General features: G+C 41.6%; 1 long non-coding RNA gene across 3 annotated transcripts in view; it reads right to left on the reverse strand.

Moving 5' to 3' along the window:
• LOC135245118 (uncharacterized) overlaps positions 1-20,267 on the reverse strand; it is a 147,303-nt gene that overhangs the window by 126,162 nt on the left and 874 nt on the right. For all 3 annotated transcript variants that reach the window (XR_010327153.1, XR_010327154.1, XR_010327155.1), the window contains exon 2: positions 12,534-12,664. This is a non-coding gene — a long non-coding RNA (uncharacterized LOC135245118). The remainder of the gene's footprint in view (positions 1-12,533; positions 12,665-20,267) is intronic.

A 20,267-nucleotide genomic window follows, 5' to 3' on the forward strand; every position in this document is an offset into this window, starting at 1 on the left:
CACAACACACATGCGTGCACATGCACACATAAACGCATACAGGCACATCAACACACACAATCTCACTCTCACTTCCCTCAAGGTACTTCCCCACATGTAATCTGTACAAGCAGCAGGGGGCAAGGATCACTCTGTACAGCCTGTACTTCTGTTCAGACACTCATTCACTCACACAGTCACACATTCATTCACTCACACACAGGACACACACTTATTCACTCACACAGTCACACACAAGACACACTCTCATTCACTCACACACAGGACACACTCTCATTCACTCACGCGCAGGACACACTCTCATTCTCTCACACACAGGACACACTCTCATTCTCTCACACACAGTCACACTCTCATTCTCTCACACACAGTCACACACTCATTCACTCACACAGTCACACACTCATTCACTCACACACAGGACACACTCTCATTCACTCACGCACAGGACACACTCATTCTCTCACGCACAGTCACACACTCACTCTATTCACACTAAGGCATTCACTCTCTCTGTTTCATGCATCCGCACAAACCGAACCTGTTCCATGTGCCCAAAAGATCAGTCACATACACTTAGAGCATCCTTGTACACACATTCATACATGAATACACAATTACTTTTCACACTTACGCTTTAAATACCCACTCCTTGATATGCTAATTTGTTCAATTTTTCTTTTCTCATTCTTTTTTAATGCACCTCCTCTAATGAGTGGCTGTGCTGTAGCCTGTGTGTGTATTCATGACTGCGTGCACAAGTATGCACATGTGCATGTCTGTGTCACTTTACCAGATTTCATATAAAATCATAAAACACACATGTACAATTATTCAACAAGGATTAGCATTTTTTAAATTAAATATTATTTTGAAGATATTACATTAAATTAAATTGTATTTTTATTGCACTTTTTACATGAAAATATTAATTTCATGCATACTTTCACCAAACATCATACATGCAGTCAGAAGATGCTGAACACATGTATTTTACAGTATGTGTGTGTGTGTATACCCGTGAGTGTGTAAGCATGTGTGTGTGTGTGTGTGTGTGTGTTTGTGTGAGTGCACGAGTATGTGTTTGTGTGTGTGTGTGTGTGTGTGTGTGTATGCACGAGTAAGTGTGTGCGTGTATGTGTGTCTGTGTGTGTACCTCGGAGTGTGTGAGTGTGTGTGTGTGTGTGTGCTTGCATGCATGAGTATGTCTGTGTGTGAGTATGTGTGTGTGTACCTGTGAGTGTAATGATCGCCTACATGCAGACACAAACCCTGCTCTGCACGGGTCAGACTGAAACAGGAAGTGAGCGGGTGATTCAGGTGCGCTCAGCTCTCGTGTGGTTACACGCTCAGTGGAGAAATGAGAGGGAAGACACGCGTCGGCCATGTTCTCCGAGCCGTACGCGGTATTCAACACAGCGTGAGCGCGCATCTTACACTTATTACTATTCTAATCTGTAATCACTTATGCGAAACAGGTGCATATTTCGCTAGTTTCGCCTTGTTTAGCCCGGTGCAGGTACCACTTTCCTTCAATGTCATTACAATTAAAAAAAAAAAGCACGCTGCTTTCCTCTGCTAGGAAGACCGAAGTAATAATTGGGGTGTATTTTATGGTTTGTGTATTTTAAGATTGTGAGAAATGGCTCCACTGAATAAATCATTCATACATTTAGAGTGATTACCGGTGCGGAAAGTGGGAAGCCGTATCACCCAAGATATATTACCCATAATGCTTTTCAAGAAGGCAACTAATTAGCAGAAGAAAGGTCAAGTAAAACCAGAATGTGATTAGAGAGGAGGCTGGAGTAGGGGGGAGGGGGGGGAGAAAAAGTATATATTTAGTCGCTTTTGGAATGCGGCCAAAATCCCTCCCTTTTTTGCCAGTGTAACTGAAAATGGCGGCTTCAATATTTAATGAAATGCTTATGCTGCGGCACCTGGACTCATCCGCGGCAGCGATCGCCTCCCAGGCGGGTCGTTACCGGAGCCGTTTGCAAAGGGGCCAGGCTGCTCTCTGCCCACACTAATGCCAGCCTTCAGGAATACACAGGGGGGCGATGAGAAGGGTGGGGGTGGGGGTGGGGGTGGGGTTGGGGGTGGGGTGGGGTGGAGGGGGGTATAAACTGGCCCTGATCTTCAGGAATAAGAAAAAAATGGGAGGGGGTATAAAAAATGGAATTTGGGGGCCCAGAAAGAAAAGAAAGAAGTTTCTTTCATCGCTGACATTTCACCTCCTGGCAAAAGAAACTAAAAAAAAAACATTGAATTACATTTTTTTGGATGTAATACATTTTAAACGCTTTTTTTAAAATTCCAATTTTCCTTTCAAGACCGGCAGAGTACGTGCTTTCCGGAGTGGGCCCCTGTCAACAGGAAAACACCGGTTCGCTCTGCCCTTCTAACGATCCAATGCATCAACACCTCCGACCGTCAACGGCGAGCAGATGTCCCGCGTTAGCTCGGCCGGCCCCGGGACGGGGGGCGCAGCTTTAAAAAGCATTAGTCCTTTGGTCTTGGCTGGCTCTCTCGCCAACGCCTGGCGCCGGATCCGTGGGCAAGTGAACCCGGGCCTAATGGAACTTAATTACCACGCCGGCATTAATCATCTGTACAGTAGGGCCCAGAGTATTTTATTGTCACTTTTAGGGGTTATTAGTACAAATACACTGTCAAACCGCATTATGTGGAGAGCCTTTTAGGTGCCGTCCTCTGAACGTTCATTAAAGCACATGTTAATATCTATCGGCGGGCACTTCCCTCGGTCTTTGGCACACGTAGCGGCTTCAGACACGAGCTCCGAGCGTTCGGGGCGACGCGCGCCTCCGAAAGTTTGAGCTCGTTAATTCCACCGCCACTTTTCACCATTTCGAGGCGCTGGTGGGAACAGACCCAGCAAGGACACGGGGATTAATACTTGCGAAAGGAGAAAAAAAAAAAAAAAAGAAGAAAATTTGGATGATGCTGCTACTTTGAGGCCGTTAAGTAAGTGTGTACTATTTTGTTTATGTTTCTAAATTTCAGCACAAAGGCCAGGTTCATTTCTCAGGGCATGTTTCTCTGCAATGTTTATCACAGGAAGAACAGCTGGTATTTAAAAAAAAAATTTTAAAAAGAGAATTAAGTGTGGCTTGGTTATCCTTTAGCACTGTTGCAACCAATTAATTTTTTATAAAAATAAATAAATAATTGTTTCCATTCCTACTGAATAGTAAATGAGCACCGGTACTTACAGTAATTAGGGGCAGCCATTGCTATTAATAGTGTTCCACTGTGAGAACCATATCAATTTACTTTAAACATACGTTTGTATTTAAGTAGCGATAACACGTGATGGAATAGCCTGTGAAGTGTCAATCAAAATGTGTGTTTAGTGGTCACATAGTAGGACATAATACTGCCAAGCAACTCCATTTCAAAGAGATTACACTGTAGCTGTTGATAATAGATTATGGATATTAATAATTTCCAAGTTCATATTCAGTTCAGTAAATATGTGCTTATTCGAATAAATAAATAAATAAATAAATAAATAAATAAATAAATAAATAAATAAATAAATAAATAAATAAATGGGGCACTACATTGGAGTTACTTATTTGTAGCCAAGCAGGACCTTCACTTGAATAGTTTAAATTTGAAACTCAGGACCAGTACACGTTTCCGCGGCGGATTAAAGCATGGATTTAATGCTTATGATATACGGTGGACTCAAAATGTACAGGTTAGAACTTATCCCTCAAGCCCGTCAAGCAGTGTGAAAAATGTAAAATGTTGATTGTCGTCACGTGGTTTGTGCTACACAGTTAAAGCGAAGAGGCTGGAGATACAGACGATAATAAGAGAGGGGAGGCGCAACAGGAACACACCCGGTGGCGGGAAACCCACACTTTTATTGTCTTTCAAACGGCAGCTGTTCGGCACAATTTGACATTTACCGAATGAATTTTATTTCCAGGTAAATGGCAGCCCACAGCGCGGGCCCTAACTGGAGTAATTAGCGTTCTCACACACGTGTGTACCTGTGGGCCACACACCTGATCCCTTCCGCTACCTATGGCGGCTCGGCCCATCGATATCGCTGCATTCACAGTCAATGTTTCCCAATTAAGTGGCGCTTCTGGGTGACGGAGGGGGTTAGTGAGGTACGTACAATCTACACACAGGCTTACTATTTTTGGGTTTTAATTACTCGGTTCAAGGTAAACACTAATATGTATGTATAAAAGACATATATATTAATAGATAGACAGAGACAAGTTATACACTACTTATCACGGTCCAAAATTGTTCACCTAATCAAGAACAGATGCATGAACCAAGTGCATTAAGGATCTCTGTCTACCACAAGTACTGTTGTGGATGTAATGTACCAGAGAGGGAGAAAAAAGTAATGTTAATGTTTAAATGTTTCTTAATGTGGGATGTTTGAATGACCCTTTCATAAGAGAAGCCATAATGCTGAGTTCAGCTGAGTGGCAGTAGCAGGAACGGCATTCAAGGTGCCAGATGAGAAGAGAAAGCACGGTCTGTAGCTACCGCACTGATGACCAAGCACATAATAGACAGAACAGGACGATTGTAGTATGATTCACATCTTGCAGGGACAAGGCACATGCAGTATGAAGTATGCCATATAGGGACAGGACACCTGCAGTATAAAGCATGTCATATAGGGACAGGATACCTGAAGTATGAAGCATGTCATTGAGCATGGGCATAGATTCCTATACAATTAGCAATGACATTTCTCTATCACTGTTTTGACACTTATCTGATGCGATTTTGTCCCAACTGCTTTCACTAAATAAATACTAAACCTAGCATTTCATCAAAACAAACGAAAGCGACTCTTAAAACAATGTCTCTAGGACCATGTGGCTATCTGTTGGATCTGCAGCTAAAGTATAATAGTATAATAAGTAATCATTGACATGAAATAATGAAAGCATGGTTTATCCAAATAGGAAATAGTTATCATAGGCAATCTAAACAGAGATTGGCTAAAGCCTATTTCAGATTAGTTTAAGGCTTGTCGTAATATTATGAATTTAAGCCAGTTAATTAGTAGCCCAACTAGGGCAAACTTCAAGTGCCCTGAGAAATCAACCCTCATTGAACTGATTTTAACAAATGCCCCACATAAATATACGGCCTCAGGTATTTTTTCCTAATGATAGGAAAGTACTGATCAATGTGTTATTTCTGATATTAGGAACACAAAGGTTTTCAAAACAAACCCCTGTTTTTAACATTTTTAACATTTTAGTGAACTAGGGACCTTACATGAACTAATTTAATGTGATTGGAGTAGGATAACTTTAATACCTGATGTTGCTTGGATGTTGCTTGACAGCTTGGAGTTTTATTAATTATTTTTAATAATTTTCTGGAGATTACAAACCGACATGCCTCACTAGTCGCTTTGTAATCTTTGAAGTTAAAGGCTGGAAAAAATATTTGTTCTCAGAGGAGCTTTCCAAGTTTGGGCTAATGCTAGGAGATCTTACTCTTAATTTGTCTCTGACTGGACCAAATTAAGATATCTAAGAAAAAATGCTCTTCTTCCATCATTAAAGAAAAATCTAATTATTACTGAACTGTCACCATGAAAAATCTTAACAATCCATTAAACTTTGGAAGGAAATTAAGTCATTATATTCAAACTGCACTTATGACCTGTCATACCTGCATGTGTGGTCAAGGACACATAGACAATCTCAGAAAGATTTTAGACGTTGGATTGTTTTAAAAAGCACTTTGTCTCATCTGGTCTCCTGTTTCAAACAGTGTCAAAGAAAATGACTCATGATGAAGGTACAATTGAATATTTTGAGGGGGAAAAAAAGTATATAGGCCTAGCCTAGCTAGCCAGAGATAAACCCATTGGTACATTTTCATTTATAAAGCCATTTTGAGACAACTCCTATCTCTTATCTGTGTATGCACATTTTGTCCTCAAAGTAACAATAACTACTGTTTGTGCTCACTGGATTATATTTCATTTACTGTGCCAAAGGTCTGTACAGAGTTTGGTAAAAAAAAAAAAAAGGGCCTTCAAATTCTCTGCTCCTGCTTCTTGAAATTATCTACAAAAATGTTTCAAATCACAGGAGCTCATTACTTTAAATGATTTTAAAGCTAGGGTCAAAGACCTGGAATTCAGCACAACTGTGGACTGTAATTGTGCTTTTTGATTGTCATATGACTTTATTACTTGGATTTCTTCTTTTCAAGTTACAATGTATGAATTTGTGTGTGTGTGTCATTGTCATTTTTATGTTTTATGTGTCATTTTCTGTAATGGGTATCTTAGCTGCTTTCCTTTCTATGTCTCTCTTGCAAAAGAGATATTGAATCTCAAGAGACTAACCTGGTTAAACAAAGGTTAAATAAAATAAAATCAAACCATAGGCTGGCTAAAATTAGCTATGTTTTATCAGGCAGGCAGAGACAACGTTTGTGAAAGATGTCGAGAAAAATAAAAGCCAGTGGCATTTGGTCATTTTTTTCAACACACAGTGAACGATGAAACAATATGATCATTTTCCCCAGTGTCGTCTGTCTAGCTAGGCTGCTTGTCACCAAAGTAAATGGTTCTCTGAAACGACTATTGATACACAATGTAATGTCTTTCGGTTAAGTTAGCATCAGATTGAAAATAACGTTAACCAATTCCTTGCATCCAATATTCCCTTTTCAATACATCTTTTTTTTGATAAACTGTTTAGATGTGTTGCGATAGTGATCAACAAAGTTAGCTACCATTGTATCATAAATTATTTTGTAGTTAATAGGAGTCATCTAAAAAGTTGCTTATAGACAAGTCAAGTTAGCTAATGACGAATGCTCTATTCTCTTTATTTTATGCTCTATTTTAACAGACCCAAATGGAGGCAGGAGGTGTGGAGACTGGCCTGCAGAGTTGAGGTGATTAGATTAACGTACTTGTGACTCTTTTCCTCTCTTTGGGGTTTTAAGGGGGTGGGGTTTCTCAAGAGGATTTTAAAGTGCTTATCAATGCATTTCAATAATTTAATTGTTCTATGAATACATGTAGCTAGGCCAGTTCATTAGACAATAAACTAACCTGAAGCTGAACTTCAACAAGGGACAGAGTACCTGCATGTCATAGAGGGACAGGATACCTAACGAATGAAAAACTATTAAAGATAAAAGCTAAAGCTCATGATTACTCATCATACATTATCAAATATTGCAAAAATATTAACTGCTTAAATGTACTCATGGTGCTAAAGCTCTACACTGCTGGATCGATTGATTTAAATCTCTTGAAATAGTGTCACAGTGAAAAAAATATGTGCAAGGAAAAACTTCAAGTGATCATTTCTAATGCCACAAATGTGTATATTGTTATTAAATTGCATGCTGAGTTCGGGTTCCAATTTAATACAATTTGTCAAAAAAAAAAAACAATACTTGTTTCACGATCTATTTTTAATGGCAGCTTTTCTCGTGTGGATCCTTTTCTCTGCTGTATAGAAGCTTCCGGCACACTGCCAGAGTCTGCCGAAGAAAAGGGGGAATCTAAGATTTAAAGAGGATTCATCCTAAATAACATCCAGTAATATCCTGGACTGGCGGGTGTCCCGGATGTATATGACTCAGAGAAACCTGACATGCTTATCCATCTGTAAGCACTCTCGACACTGCCGCTGAAGAGAGGAAGGCTTAGACCACGGCGTAATCGCATGCAGATTTAAAAATACGTGTGATAATATAAATAACTCGCTGTGCCTTCCTCGTGCTTACCGTAACTCACTAGCAGAACTTTATTTCTCTAATTTATCTAAGGAGCCTTCGGCAAGTGCCGGATAGCGAATTAGAAAGCTGGTTAGCGGAGTGATTTTTGTGGGAAAAGAACGGCGATCGGCGGTGATGAATTAAGGGTGCCTTCGCCAGCTCTGCGTAATGCGCAGCGCAAGACATCATCTCGCGAGGGCGCAGCCCAGAGGAACACGTTTCATTTCCCAGCATTAAATGTGTTGCGTTAGCAAGCGCAAATGCTAACGCTGGGCTTTAGGCTAGCATGCCAGAGCCACACACACTCAAGAGGGCACCTTTCGGTTCGTTACATGACACACAAATAAGTAAACAAACATTTGTATTGGAAAATGGTGGACTGAAAACAAGTGGGCACCCTGTAAAGTAGGCTGGGGGGTGCGTCTGTGTGTGTGTGTGTGTGTGTGTGGGTTGGGGCAGGGGGGGGTTCTGGGAGTGAGAGGAACACCTCAGTACCCAGAAACCCTCTGGATGATGGCTGCAGCTCATCCGTCCACCATCCTATCCGCGGCAGCCAATCAAACGCGAGGGGAGGCAAAATAAAATAAAAGAGAAAAGAAAAATGATTTCTTATAAATAGCAGGGCTCGCCAGAAGGCAGAGGAAATGAGAACAGCGAGGAGCACGAGCTTGACACGGGGCTTAAAAATCGAGTGGGGGGCGGCTCTGCGAGGAACGTCTGCGGCCCCAACCGCCATTAGGGCTCCTGCCTCCTCGGCCAAGATTCTCCTGGACAACTAATCACCTTTCACTTCTTTTTTTCTTTTTTTTCCTCCCTTCCTCTTTAAAGTGCGATTTTTTTTCCCACCCCTTCACAATCGTTAGGACTAAAAATGACACAATAGAGTGTTCTGCCAGTGGGGATTAGCTGTGTTCTCTGTTTTTGGGTGCTGTAAACGTGTTCCAGGGCCATGCAATAAGACGAGAACACACGACCGCAGGGAAACCCCACAAAAAACTGATCAGATAAATTATTCTTTCATTCTCCCTGAGTACATCTCCCACACACACACACACACAATCTCACACACATACACACACACACACACGCACACAAACACACACACACACACGCACACACGTGTACACCATCAACAAAAAAAAAGTATAAAACAGCACTTCACGAATGCAAAGCACATTCTTGAAAGAGCACAAGTGTTCCTTCCTGCTAAAACAATGGATGCTCTGCCTGCTGTGAATATGCAAAATTTGATAATTTAGCACGCTATTTAACATAATTAGAAAAAAAAGAGAAATCCTATAATTTATATATTTATTTATTGTATTTCCTTGTTTATACTATTGTTAGTTGTTTACTTAAAAGGTACCAACCTCGCCTGAATATTCAGAGTGCCGGTTTCAAAGTAAAAGCTTGCAGATTGCTCTACAGCGTGTGCTAATTAAATAAACGCTCTAAAGAAGGTGAGCAGGTTCTATTTTATTCTAGTTTTGTTTCCTTTCTGAAAGTATAAAAAAAGCCATTTCAGCAGGATTATGCTACTGTGCAGCCTGTTTATAGCATCAGACAAAGGGAGGGATTATAACTGAAACCACTGTAATGAGTTTACTTAAAGGCCGGGTTTGTTTTGCACAGTGAATGCAATTTGCTTGCATGTTTACATGTAGTATGACTACGTATTGCACGTACTGTGGTTTCCCAAAATGTATTTGGCATTATTTAATAGTGTTACTGAGCGGTCAAACATGTTTACAGGAGAAACGTTACTTAAATACTGGACAAATAGATTATCAGAAAGATTATCCCAAAGACATACAAAGGCAAATGGTTTGTTCAGTAAAGTGAGAAAATGGAACCAAAGTAAGAATCGTATTAGAATAGTACACACCATAGGCTATAAGGCAACCAAGCTGCTTTTGGTCATGACTATGAAGCCCTACAAAACATAAGTGGACTGAGTGCCTCCTGCAAAGCAACAGCAGTACTGTCGAGTTACCACTAGTAGGCAGAGTGCTGTGAGTAAGTGGAGCAGCCAGATTAGTCACATAGACGGAACAGTGTATTGGTCATCCCTGGATTCACCTAAAGAGAAAACTTGCCTATGTGTGTTTTGAAAATTTAAGAAAGGTGATCACAAAAAAAGAAAAGGCTTGCCTATGAGACAACTATTGTATTTACTTATTTAACATTTATTTATGCATGTATTTATCAATGCTTAGGCTCGAGTTTAGTCAACCACCTGAGATGGTAGCCTAATCTGCAGTCACAAAAGAAGAGGAAATGGAATCCATCAGCAACTTCTCATTACGTACAATGAAAAATACAACCAGCAGTGAAATAAAGAGGATCAAAGCAGGGCTTAAATCTGCATATTCCACCATACGTATTTAGAAAGGTAAGAAACAGTCCCACCATGCTTTTTGGTATCTCACAGACATGCAGGCAATTTACCATTAAATTTCATATCAGGAAACTATAATTGTTCACCACGTGAAACCTCACTGAATTGTTCTATTTACACATTACTGCAAATGGAATTTAAAAAGGCATGACAACGAAGGAATGTAAACATGATGATGATGATACTGCTGCTGATCATGACGATGACAATGATGATGATGATTATTATTATTATTATTATTATTATTATTATTATTATTATTATTATTATTATTATTATATGTTGCTGTTGTTGTTATTCAGACCTGGGTCAAATACGTATTTGTTTTGGATTCAAATACTTTTCTATGCTTTACTGATATTGTCTGGTGTACTGGAACCAATGAAATACAAAAAGTGCAAACCCCGCCTTCTGGTCATATTGGCAGGCTCAATTACACCTGGCAAGATCAATGGAGCACAGAAAAGTATTTGAATCCAAAACAAATACGTATTTGACCCAGGTCTGTTGTTATTAGAAGTAGTAGTAGTCATAGTAGTAGAATTGTTAACAGTTGATGTCATTTCCATAGCAAAGAAATACACTTCAGAATCTGTGTTGATTTATATCCTACAGTTTTTTTTTAAACAACTTTCACTCCCTAGCACTGCCAGAACCCCGGGGTCACACTGCTTCCTGACTGCCCGCAGAACTGAATCCCTGCGCCGTCCAGACTCCCTCTGCTGGCCACGGCGAGCGCTGCGGCTGACCCCGCCGCCGCTGCCAGCGCGCCGGCCTCGGACGGGAGACAAAGGCCGCACGCCGTGCCAAGCGGAGCGATTGTTTCGGAGAGGAGGGGGCGTGTGCGGCGCGTCTCCCCGGGGTTCACTGTGACACCAGAGGATCACAGTGGGCGAGCTCCAACCGCCCCTGCCTCCCCAGACTCTGCCAATCTGTTCCCTTTTCACAACGCGGCAAGGAGTAAACATAGCTCCACCAAACAAGAGCGTTGTGATGTGGTAGGCTACACTTACGCGAAACTTTTTGATTAATGCCTGTCACGTGGTGTTTATCAGAAATGCTAACACGATCCCAGCACAACTGCAGCCACCCACCATCCCTGCACCCCCAGTTAAAGGCAGTTCGTTTTTTAATGACAATCAACAGCGGCAATGCATGTGACGGATGGTTCTTTGAAGTGAGTTCACTGTTTGCAGGAACATTCTGTGCATAGAAAAATAACATAAAATGAACTGTCATAAAATAACTGCACCTGACAGGAGGAAGAGTTGTTAGATTATATTTCAGTCATAAATAAGTCACACACACACACACGCACACACACGCACAGACGCACGTACACACACACACACACAGGCACACACACCTTATTTTTTCAGCAACTTTGGCATTAGCTAAAGTACGAATGTGGCAGAAATTATTTTGAGAGTCTGACACATTTATTTTCCCATTTTGTTTTGGTTGCGAAGCTCTGCCGTGGCGTGGGCTCTCAGTGAGATGACACCTAAGCCGAGAAGAACTTCGTTCCTGCTTCGGGAAGATTTCAGCGGAGTGACAACGTGTGCCTTCACAGCCAAAGCTGCGGAACTGCTTTGAACCGGAGCCTGACAGTGCAGGAAAGCCATTCCAGAGGCGAATGTAAATGATTGTTATTTACACATTTAGCACGACACCTACATCCGTACGAATACGCTCAGGAATTAAGAAATCTAATGTTGCCCTCTTTTGGCAGATATGCGCAACTGCGCCCTCTCCGTCTCTGCTTTGTTGTGCTCCCGAGTATCAATGAGAGAGAAAATATGCATCAGAGAATAATCTGCTGCTCTTACACAAAATAATCCTTATGTGTGCATGTGTGTGCATGTATGTAATATGATATGATATGATATGAAATTATATGATATGATATGATATGATATAGATGCATCTTATGCACATGCATTCAAGTGCAGTTATTTTCAAATCACAGAGAAACTATTGAATATGTCCTTGCTTTAATTTCTACTGCCTATAGAATATCACACATTAAAATCGCAATGCCCACAACATGGGAAAAAAATGCGCAAAGCACAGTCTTGCAAGACCAGACTGTGATTACCGAGGCTGACAAGAGTGACAATGCCACCACAGCTGAGGAATTAGGAGAGGGTTACCAAGGTGATAGAAGCGCTCTGGAACCCTTCATCTTAGCAACGCAACACTCTGACAACGTGCCAACTGTACAAGCTCGCAGCGACCCAGGGACACTGCAAAAATATCACAACCCCCCGTGTTTAGAAAGATTTCAGATCAGGAACGGTTTTTTTTCTCTTCTTCATCTTCTGCTTTTGTCTTATCCCCACCCCACCTGTCTCTGCTGTTTCAGACTCACCTCCATCCTCTCCTCCGCCCTCCCGATCCTTCCTTCAGGAGGCTGCCCACTTCCGCCCCGCGTCTACCTGGAGACGAGCTCGTTCCCCGAGACTTCACACGGCTCGCCGCCTCCATTCAGCTCGCCGTCCTCTGCAAAGAAATAAACCCTGATTGTAAGTCACACTATATCCTTTCAGACACTACACCTCTCTGTTTTGATTCCTCTGTTTTTTTTTTTCCCTCTCCCTTTTCTGTCCCTGGGCTGTGAAGTGAGAGGTGGGTAGTTTATTTTGATAATCTGAAGAATAGCAGATCTAAATAAAGATGCTCTTCAAAAAAATTCCATTATGTGTCTAATGGTCTTTTCACTGTGAGGGATTAGAAATCGTATTTGTGCACTTCAAAAGTGCTACACGCTCCGGAATGGAGCCGACACACTGCCTGGTGACAGGCTGTTGAGAGCCGGTGAGATCTCGCCGCCTTTTTAAGACAGCTGAGAAGCATTCACTCCGCACGGCTTATTGCCTCTCCTGTAATGCCGAGCGTACACATGCAGCAACAAATAAAACGGGCCGAATTATGAATTAATGAACCTCCGAACCATTTTCCCCCTATCCGTTTCTGCACAATCAATATATCCCTTACGCTATACCATTACAATTATAAGTACTGTAATCTCCGCTATTATTAATCTGGGCCTAATAGGAAAGTAATATGATAGCTTAATTCAGTTCTGTTGAAAAGAGAGAAAATAAGATAATCACAAGATCATCGCTTTAAAAAAGAAATCAATGTGAAGTGGATAGTCCAATCTCTCTCCGGGTCTGCTCGGTAGTTTTTTCTTGCATATCAACCACCATTTCACTACATCTGCGCAATAAATGGACAAACAAATAACCAGGCCTGCATAACGGTGCTCGACACGACCAGTCGTAGAATGAACTGCATATTCCTCTTTCCAAAGAAAACAAGATAGATTTTTATTTCATTGTAAACATTTTTAATAAAAAGCCATCGATCGCTTATTGATCGCTCAGCCCACGGGTGCAGACCAGCGACCCTCCGTGTCTCGATCATTATGTCCCGGGCCTTGGGTTCATTTTCACAATTTATTATTATTATTATTTTTTTGTTCGATACTCCTGCCCGCTCCGCTCCGCGGCTGCACCCCCGGCCGGTGCCTCCGACACACCCGACCGAAAGGACGGGGATTAAAACACTCGGCTGAACAAACCAGCCCCGGCTCTCTCCGCCCCGCTCCCGCGGAGGGCTCACGCCCCCCCCCAGCACGGGCCCCAAAGTTCTGGGGGGACCGCGACAGAGAGCTGAAAGACATGAGCGCCGCAGGCGACGGAGCGGGGGTAAGGGGGGGGGGGGTGGTGCTTCCTGTCGGACGGAGCGGCTCGGTACGCAACGCAGAACGCGACAGGGATGAAGTGAAGGCCGCTTTCTGACCAGACATCACAGCTGTGAGGGACTTTCCTAAGAGTCTGTAATCATCAGGCACCATCCTCAGACCACCCATTTCAGTGCTCGATGCCGGCAGTAAAACTCACAATGTGCCCTGGTCATCTCAATTGTTTTTCTGTTTTTGTTTTCTGCTTTTTTAAAATATATAGTTTTAAAAAATGGGGATGTGGCCAAGTGTGTTATTATCCTGGAGACACTGTGATGTAAAATCATTTTATTCTTGTGAACATATTTTTAAAATGTGAAAGTGGACTGAGAAAATACAATTTTGTATTGAGGGAGGGATCAATGCTGAATAGATTTCTCTGCACTACAGAGATTGGGTTTAATAATAAAAGAATTGATCCATTAAGCCGGGCCTAATTCTTGGCCAAAGTGGCATAAATACACTGTTTCTCAACTGGTGACACGAAGAACTGTACTATTTTAATGGTGCTGTAATGTAAACAGGACTTTTCAATTAAACAGTCTTCCTGTGGTTTGCTGCTTGTTATCTTCCTGGGCTACTCTTCATTTAAATAATGCATGAATGTGTGTTAACTTTCTTGTTTGTTTGTTTTTTTTCCCCTCTGAAATCCAAATTTGGATAGGTGCTATTAGCATGCATAGAAACTTAACAATTACAAGGAACACAATCAAATATCGTCCAATTTTGATCACAAAATCAAACAATCCATTTGCTGCTCCCATTTTCGACTGGATATGCACAATATAACAACTCTCTCGTTGAAAAAAAAGCTATTTACACATTAAGTATTCATCAATCTACAGACTCTCTCTTGATGTGACAGGCCGGAACGCAGAGAGCCCCCGTCTCTGCAGTCTCAGCGTCCTCTCCCAGAAGGACACAGAATTTCATTATCAGCCAGGTATTGGAACTGAGGCACCTTTGCTGAAATCTTAGGAAAGCGTAAGTTTCAAATAGGGAGGTAATTTGAGTAGGAGAGCATTCGCCCCTTCTCTCTCTTTCTCTCTCTCTCTCTCTGTCTCAGTCACACACACACACACACACACACACACATCAAATATGGTAAGTAAAAAAATAAAGTCTAAATTGTGCATCTAGTCATTTTTGTTAAAAGCATCAACATGGGGATGTTATTTCAGAAGCACTACTGTGTGTGAAAGAACAATGCCACAGAACAGAATTCTTAATCAGCAACAGATGAGGCTTCACAATGCACTTACTGTATATTCAAATGAGCCTTGCTGGGGCAAGTCAAAGGGCTGTGCCTTATTATTAAATATAACAAACTCATTTGACCATTATATACCAGAATACAAAAATACTCCAACTTTATAAAATGAAAAAAACAAAAGTAAAAAAAAAAAAAAAGTGTATATACTGTATACTGTATATGTAAGACTTGTAACTTGCTTGTAACTTAAAAATTGAGTGTGTTCAAAGTTAATGAAAAGAAAAAAGGAGAAAAAACAAGTGCATGTAAGATTTCACTTGGAACAGCCGGGTCAGGAATACTCAAGCTCACATTCTGGGAGCAAGAGTTCAGCTCAGTGAAAGATGCAATAACAGAAGCAGCTGGTGGATTCGTTTTTTGCGTTCTTTCCAGGGTATCTGCAAACCCTGGAAAGAACGCAAAATGGCTGTAAAACACTGCATATTCATTTTCAAACTGAATTTTAAATGCATGTTGCACAGATAATGTCGGAGGCCGCGTGGAGAGGCCATCGCAGTCCGCATGTCACATCCATTACCCATCATTCTCCGGTGCTCCCCGTCCCACGCTACCTACGAGCCCTGCGCGTTCTACACACCAACGGCTGGTAGAAGCCTGACAGGCCGCTGAACTTCACAGTGAATAAATAAATAAATAAAAGTCCGTGTACACAGAGGCGCAAAGCCTTTCATCCGAAACTACACCGGTGTGAGACTCCTCGGGTCCCGGCTCCTGACTCCAGGTCAGACGGCGATGTTCAGAGCGCCAGCCCCTCGCTAACCAGGGGCCCGCGGATCTCCCGGCGAAACCCCACGCCGCCGGCATCGATCGCTCCCCGAGCCTCCGCAAAACCCGAGCGCACCCGATCCTCTCTGATACTCACCCTCCCAGGGTCCCCCCGCCCAAAGATCCGGGGGCCCGCAAGACAGCGAGGGCGGAAGGGAGAGAGAGAAAAAAAGTCAATTATATACAGCTTGCTTGGCTTCCCCAAAGGGACGGAATCCACCCTTTCTAATCCCATCAATTCATGTCTGACAGCCGGCTGGATTCAATCCTATCTCTGAAGTCCTGTAATCCGGGCTAAGGCTTCACACTCCGCGCGTCGCCCAGGGACGGGGCCTGCTCAGTCCGGAACGTGATGGGGCAAAAATACAAATACGCGGCCCCAACGCGGGCGAGTACTCCTGCTGCTGCACGCACGTGTGCATAAGTGTGTGTGTGTGTCTGTGTTCACTATTTACAGTAGGGTTCTAAAGTATTTGGAGAGCGACACAATTTTGTTATGAGGTTAAAGTGCATGCAGAATGTCCATTTTTATTTGCATTTACTTCCATTATTATTGTATTTACTTCCATAGCAGGCCATTTGTAAAGGAATTACGGAACTTTTCAGACACATAATCTGAAATAAAGTTGTCATATTTAGTACTGTTTTCATTCAATGACCGCCTGAAGACTGTAACCCATATACATCACCCAACACTGGGCGTCTTCCCTAGTGATGCTCTGCCAGGCCTGTACTGCAGCCATCTTCAGCTCCTGTTTGTTTCAGGGGCATTTTGCATCAGCAAGTGAAACACATGTTCAGTTGAATTCAAGTTGGGTAATTGACTTGGCCAGTCATGAACATTCAACTTTTTTGGCTCTGAAAAACTTCTTGATTGCTCCAGTAGTGTGTTTGGGGGCATGGTCCTGCTACAAGGTGAAGTGCCATCCAGTGAGATGTAAGGCATTTGGTTAGATCTGAGCAGATGAGATGTTTCTGTACACTTCAGAATTCATCCTGCTGCTACCATCAACAGCCAATGAAGTCATCATCAGTTAAGACAAGTTAGCCTGTTTCAGTGGCAGCCATACATGCCCAAGCCATAGCACTACCCCCACCATGCTTCACAGATGGGGGGTGGGGGGGCTTTGGATCATGATCAGGTCCTGTCTTTCTACACACTTTCCTGTATCCATCACTATAGTACAGGTTAACACATCTGTCCACAAGACTTTGTTCCAGAACTTGATGTTTTATTAATATACTTTTTAGTAAACTCCTGTCTGGCTGTTCTATTCTTAAGGCTTCCCACTGGTTTGAATCTTGTGGTGAACTGGTGTAGTCTTCTCTTTATGGTAGCCTTTGACACTATGCCTATGTCCCGGAGTGTTCTTGAACTATTCGACAGTTGAAAAGGGTCTTTTCTACAATTGAAAGTATTCCTTGGTCATCAACTGCAGTGCTATGACAGGTTGTTCGAGTATAAAAATTGTCCAATTAATTTTGGTCCCCTAAAACAGGGGACTACGTACAAAAAGGGCTGTAATTCCTACATGGATCACACGATACAAATTTAAATACCTGCAAATTAAAGCTGACAGTTTGCACTTCATACTTTATCAAATTCATTGTTTCATTTCAAATCCAACGGGCTGGAGTACAACTAAAACAACAAAACTTATGTCACAGTTCAAATGCTTGTGGACTGCACTGTACATAATACTTAAAACACAATAAATGAATCCACATTCTCAAAGGACTGTGACTAATTCACACATTAAGCACAAAAAGACATTTTAAACAATAGAGCATAATAACAGATGCCATTTCTTTTGGAAATTATGGTCATTTAGCTCTTGGCTGCCCTCTTTTTCACAATATTCTTTTTTTTATTACCCTTTGAATAAAATCTCTGTTTCCAAGACGAGTACTCCTGTTGCTGGGTTACATCGCTGTGCGCGGTAAACGAAGAGGAACAGCGAGTGACTGAGAGGCCTCTGGCTCTGACGGCCAGGGCTTCTTCCGGCATATGGTGCCACGCGCTCGGACCGAGCGGATCCTTAAAGAGGCCTTCAAAAACAGGCCGGGGCGGGGCCCGGGCACCGGGGATGCAAGGCCTCACCAGGCCGCCACGCTCTGATTCGTCTCATTACCGAAACCATTCAAATAATGCGCTGGAATTTCAAGCCCTGGAAACTCCTTGTTAATTTAAAACTGTGGCACCATGCGAATGTGCTTTTGTAAGTCGCTCTGGCTAAAAGCCTCTGCCAAACGACTAAATTGTAAATTGTACCACTCAGTACAGCCGACCATTGCAATTAAACCTGGGGTGGGGGTGGGTGGGGGGCTTTCTCCTAACAATCCCAGAAGTTTACAAAACTGGCTGAGGTTTGGGAATCTGCAGGCATGTGTAACAAGCCATCTGACCACACTGAAATGCTATGTTGTTAACAAAATAAAAAACCACTAAATCAATCACAGATGACTTGCAGTGCAAAGAGATGCCCTGGCTAACATTTTCAAGAGTTTGCAGCTCTGGGCATATGCCTCGTGTGATACCTCCAGTGTAGGAGATTGATCATTGAGTTTCAGAAGGCATGTCACTTCCTTAATGCCGACAGCCATCTTGTACATAAATCACTCTCTTTAACATCTGCTAATGAATATGTATCTCTCATATTAGGAGAATGTGGAAGAATTATTGCAAAATTTATTTTTACTTTCCATCAAAGAGCCTCAATCAAGTCAGGTTTACTAACACACAATTTGTCAAACGTTATAATAGTGGAGTCGTCAAGTTGTCTTCATTTTTTATTAGTTCATCTGTGATTGAAAATTTCTTGCATCACTGCATTGATGGGCTGACTGAAATTCACCATTCGTTAGACAGATAAACATTAGAGGTATCTTTAGAGATTTTTTTTACGTAATGTATGAGAGCGGCGTGATCGTATTTTTACAGCAGATTAAATTAGAAGGTTTTACGGATCTTTCAGCGCGGTGGTTTCTGTTGAGTTATATAAATTCGACCAAGGTACATCGACAGGTATTCGGTTACATTGAGCCATGAGGTACCAAGGGCCTGGCTTTGTGAAGCATGGCATGGTGGTAGTTTAGCTAGCATTACGCTAATGCACCTGAGCAATAAGAACTGTCCCACAGAACATGCTAAGTATGCACTGCAAAACGCCCTTAATTGCCACGCATGGCAAAACGATCACAGCGTTTATTTGACTTTTCTTTTTTTTCCTTTTTTTTTGGAGCTGTCAGACCTGACTGCACAAGACATATAATGAAAGTGGATTTGCACTGCCGCTTGACTCTGCTCCAGGGTTTGAGAACTGGGTATATGAAATGAACAACCAGCTTACACGTGAAAATATAGGGGCACTAGTATGTGTTGAATAGAGCTTGACTGGCAGAGCCATCTAAATCAAAAAGAACCAAAAAAAGGAAATATGTAGAGTGCTCTCACCAACAAATATTACCTAATCCACAATGGAGACATTCTTATAATGATAGGCACCCCTGTAGCTGAAAATCAAGGGAAAAGTATAATATGACAATCTGTAAAAAAAGATTACTTTTCTGGAGAAATGTCAACATAATTGTTGCGATTATCTGGCTAGTGGTGGTTAATGGCTATCAATCATTTTGTAATGTAAGGGAGTTCAGGCCAACTAAGATGAAAAATGATTGTGATTAAATCAATAATAATAATAATAATAATAATAATAATAATAATAATAATAATAATTTCCATATCCAGTAGATGGAAGATCAAAAATAATTAAATTATGTCATTTCCTAGCCTAAATATTACATTTAATATGCATACCACTGCATCCTTTGGAAATGCAAATTTCATCCAGAAATACCATAAATCAAACAAGGCTTTAAATGGTAAATCTATTGCAATGCTCTATATTAATATAATGCAATTGGTTGAACATCAAAATAACAAATTTATGCAAATAATTTGCATATAATTAATTATACAATTTTCTACACAGATTATTTTAATGTTTTTATTATTTTTTTTCTTATATAAGCTGTTCTTAAATAAAACATTCTGGCCTGTCCTATATGTGCTTTTTGTTTAAGACCGAGGAAGAGCATGTCACAAGCTTGCGCACACACATACAAACACACACACGCGCACGCACAAGCACACGCACGCACAGAAGTGTGCAGTCTTTCATTAACAGAACATGCACCATTATGTGAAAGCTGATATGAATAACTGGCCAAAGGACTGAGACAAAAGCTCCATCTTTTTTTCATTCTGACAAAATAATGATCATAATTATTTTATCATTATTAGCTTGCAACTGAAGCAA

The sequence above is a fragment of the Anguilla rostrata genome, chromosome 18 (assembly GCF_018555375.3).
Source record: "Anguilla rostrata isolate EN2019 chromosome 18, ASM1855537v3, whole genome shotgun sequence".
Classification (NCBI taxonomy): Eukaryota; Metazoa; Chordata; class Actinopteri; order Anguilliformes; family Anguillidae; genus Anguilla; species Anguilla rostrata.